We start from the raw sequence: 4,546 nt of genomic DNA, 5'->3' as shown, positions 1-4,546 counted from the left end.
GGATGCTAAAACAAGGGGGTGGAAATCTGGTGAGGAATAAAATATTAAATAGTCTCAATGCATCTTTGCACAAACTACTGATTAACTACAAAGGGAAATTTACAGTGTAGAAACCTGTCAGACACAACCTTAACCAAGCAAACAAAGTTAACAGAATTGATGATGAGACAAATCACTATCGTGCTCCTTCTAACACAATAATCTGTGAAGAAAATGACAGTTTTATTTTTTCCTTTTCAATTCTTCTACATATTATATCTTTTTTGTACCTGACTGGATTGGCAAGGTTCACAAGTAAAATGAATAGAAATGATAATACTAGACGTTCTGATCTTTTTCTTGATCTCAAAGGGAAAGCTTTCATTCACCATTTCACCACTGAGTATGATGATTTCATATATATACAAAACATCTCTTTTATGTATTTATATGTACACACACATACACAATCAGATTAAACACGTTTCCTAGGATAAGTTTACCAAGAGGTTTTAAAAAGTATGGTTGCTGAGTTTAACCAAATGCTGTTCCTGTACCAACTGGCATGATCATATAATTTTTCTCCTTTATTCTGTTAATGTGATCAATTATACTGATTGATTTTTCAAAAGATAACTTGCATTCTTGGAATAAATCTAACTTGGTAATGATTTAGTATTCTTTTTTAGATATCGCTGGGTTCAATTTGCTAATATTTTGCTCAGGATATTTGTATCTGTGTTCATAAAAGGTAGTTTTTAACTTTGTTATGATGTCCTTGATGGTTTTTGCTTTCAAACTATAATTACCAGCCTCAAAAATTAGTCAGGGAATGCTCCTTCTTTTTCTATTACCTGGAAAGTATGTGTAAGATTGTTATAATTCTTTTTAAGTGTTTGGTAGAATTCATCGGTGGAGCTGTCTGGCCCTTGACTATTCATGAAAAGGATATTTTTATGGACTCCTGTGGCAAAAGAATGGAAGCCTGAAAATCTTCCCTTGTCCAGGGACTTCAGAGGGGTAGAAGTGAGAGACAGAGAGGCGGCGGTATATGGCATTTCAAATGGCTTGACATTTTTCTAACATCAAGTGCCCTTGGTTCTCACCTCTTACCACATTCTACCTAAGCCAGTAGGTCTGTGGGACAGTCAGCCTATAAACATCAGTTCTCAGGCTGCCTGATCCCACCTTCCTGAAGACCGAGACTCAGGTTTTCAGAGGAGAAGCCCTGGTGTTGGGCAGAGAGCAATGAAGGGGGGAGGGAAAGAGGGACTAGTTCAACCAGACAGAAGTTCTTTGTTTGCTCTGCTTCTTTGTAAATGAGGCAACATTTGGAAACAACAAATATTGGTTCAGAGAGCCAATGCATTCCTGCCCATCCCTTTAGGTCAGCAACCCAACCCCCCTGCACGTACACACAAATTCAGCTTTTTCTACAAGAGGGCCAACCCCACTGAAATTTAAGAGTTTTATTCAGTTTATGGTGGAAGATTTGGGTCATGACTTGGCTTGGTCTATAACTGGAAGCTCTCTTCATTCCCCACCCCACCCCCGCCTCCCCCCCCTCCCCCCGCGGCACCTTTCTTATGCCCTTCCTTCCCTTCTTCCCTTCCTCTTCTGGATAAGTAAAGAGAAGATAAATATCCAGAAGGCAACTGCGGTCTAGAGAAGGCTGGGACTAAGAAGATTTGAGTTCAGGTCCCAGAGCTCTGTGAAGGAGGACCTGTCATTTTAGTGTAGTGTCCATATCTGAAAAGTGGGGAACTGATCTCATCTCTCAAGGTAGTTGGTCAAGATCACAAAGATCTTGACCCAGAACAGTTCCTGGAAAATGGAAGGACTGAAAATGTGATACTTTCCTTCCATCGGGGGGAAAAAAAAACCCCAGTGCATGCCTGAGGTTCTGCGGTTGGGGCACTCAGACCTCTCCCAGGGGGACAAGCCCCTCTGCAAACTGAAGTGTGGGGTCATGTGTCTGTGGAGAAATGGCAGGGCTGGGAATGCCCTGTCTGTTCCTCTCAGTGTGAGCCCAGATGAACCCCTTGGTCTCTGTATGTACCTGATGGGTATGTGTACTCTGGAATTAGACTGCTTGATTTTGCATCTGACTCACCAGTTGGTTTGGGACAATTTATTAACCCCTCAGGACCTCAGTTTCCTCATCTCATCTTTAAAATGGGGATTCTAGGGGTGCCTGGGTAGCTCAGTCAGTTGGGCATCCGACTCTTGATTTTGGCTCAGGTCATGATCCCAGGGTCCAGGATCTAGCCCAGTGTTGGGCCCCATGCTCAGTGTGGAGATTCTCTCCCTCCCCTGTCTCTAAAATTAAAAAAATAAAAAATGAAATAAAATGGGGATTCTAGTGCACTCGCCAGAGGGTGCTCTCTCTGAGGGTCTCAGGCTTGGCTGTGGGCCTGTCCCTTGAGGAGCTGCCTCAGGAAAGGCTCACTATCTCCTCTGGTATGAGAGTAAGTGCAGTAGGAACCCAGGCATGAGAATCATGGTCCATCTGCCTTCCATGCCCTCCACAGAGCTTCCCCAAGTTTACGGCTTATTCGGCATTGGGCAACTCTCCTTCCTACTTCTGGGCAGACCCTGCAATTTCACTGCAGGGTCCGTGAATGCGGGCATGCTTGCTCTGTACAGTCTTTTCCCAGCCAGCCCTTCCCCTTACTTTCTCCCTCCATCTTCATCTCTGTACCTCAATGTTTTCCACAGGAAGCCAGACCACCCCCTAATGCCTGTTGCAGAGGCAAGTCAGAATACGCCCCTCCCGCCATGATGCTGGGTTTTTCATGGCTTAAGCAGGAGGGCCCAGGATGGGCAGGGAAGGAGGGCAGAAGCAGTCATTCTTCCTCATTGGTGAGGCGGGTGTTTGGCCGGCTAGGCTTGTCTTATGTCTCCACTGTAAATGGAAAGTCCCTGCTATAGCAATGCTCTCTAAAGTGGGGTGTGTGTAACCACTTGTATATGAGACAATCTATTGGGGTGTGAGAGAAGGTAACCTAACTTCCAGTTATGTTCATTCTTAATGCAACAGATTAACAAATGAACATTCACTACTATTTTGTATGAAGATTGGCACTGTCTCTCACTGGTCTGTAGGCCAGGCAGATACATGTCTTGTAGAGCCTCTGAAGTGTCTTGAGGGAAGATCAGGAACACCTCACAAGGAGTGGGCTGTGAAAGGGGGTGCTGGGTGGTTGTAACCCTCTGACCTGACCTTTGCTTTTGGCTTTTGTGGGGTTCCACATTTCGTGGTTTGCGTGTGCTCAGGAAATTGGATGCACACATTAGGTAATTTGGTTTAACTCACCAAACCTCATCAAATGCACAAGTGCCTTAAAAATATTTTTGAAAGGAAATTAGAATTAGATGATTTTGATAACACAAACACAATTGAACAAAAATAAAATGACAGTACTGATATCTTCTAGGCCTGCTGTAAATTAGTGTAGATAGAGCCCAAAACAACAATTATCTGATCAGACTGGAAAAGAATTAACTTTTAGAGAACCCTAAAATTATCCTGATGACTTTCAGGAGTACTAATATATATCTACTATCAGGAAACTTGCCATTTCCCTAAATGTATGATTTTGCCTTGAGGTATTACTCATTGTATACAAGGCACAATAAACAAAGGAACATTTTAAAATGAGTGTTTCATCTTTGTCTTACTACTTTATAAACTTCTATTGAAATGTGCACAATGTATTAGTTTAAAAAGTACATACACAGAATGTACAATCTCACTATTTTCCTGATAAGGATGTGCAACCAAAGCCAGTTGGAGACTACTTAGCTGGATGCGGCCAGGGATGACCCAGAGCATTGAGACCAGGCCACATCCTCCCCTGGGTCCCTTGCTTTGTGCTCATGTGACACTTTGTTCTGAGTCTCAAGAGTCTTGGTCACATTCCTGGATAGTTTCCTATGGGAAAGCTCCCTATGTCTCCCCTGTGGCTCTGTTCCTAGGTCAAGGTGTCCAGCAGGCTGCATCATGGGAAGGTTTTCAGTCCAGGAGCCTTAGTTCAGCAGGGCACACAGGGAGAGAGCAGTTCCTCAGTTAGGATGGCCTTTGAAAGCCCAGGGGGTATGGTTTCTGGGGACACCTGGGAACAAGTGAAGGGTGTTGAACTTATCTTTGAGGTCAGCTTTATTCTCCTCTGACACCTTCTCTCAGGAAGGTCTTCGTTATTCTGTGTTTCTAGTCTGGATCTGGGGTAGTTCCTTTCCTCTATTATCTGTGGAATGAATACACAGGACTGGTGCAAGGCCAGCTTTGGTATCCTCAGATTCAGAAGCAGATCTACCCGCCCCCACCAACCCCCTTTCTGCTGCAGCTCTGCTCCTGGCACAGAGAGAGCGCGTATTAACAAAGGGTTGATTTTTCTTTAATTCCCTTACAATCAGCATTTTTGTGCTGGATACCATCCGTGCATCTTTCTAGAGCTCAGGAAATGAGGTGATCAGCCTGGGCAAGGAATGAAAGGGGCGGGATGAGGGGTGATTGGGCAAGCGGGCTGTGCAAACATTGGAGGTCAAAGATTCTGCTTGGCCCGCG

Source organism: Panthera onca, chromosome C2 (assembly GCF_046562875.1).
Source record: "Panthera onca isolate mPanOnc1 chromosome C2, mPanOnc1 haplotype 2, whole genome shotgun sequence".
Lineage (NCBI taxonomy): Eukaryota > Metazoa > Chordata > Mammalia > Carnivora > Felidae > Panthera > Panthera onca.
This window is presented reverse-complemented; position numbering follows the sequence as displayed.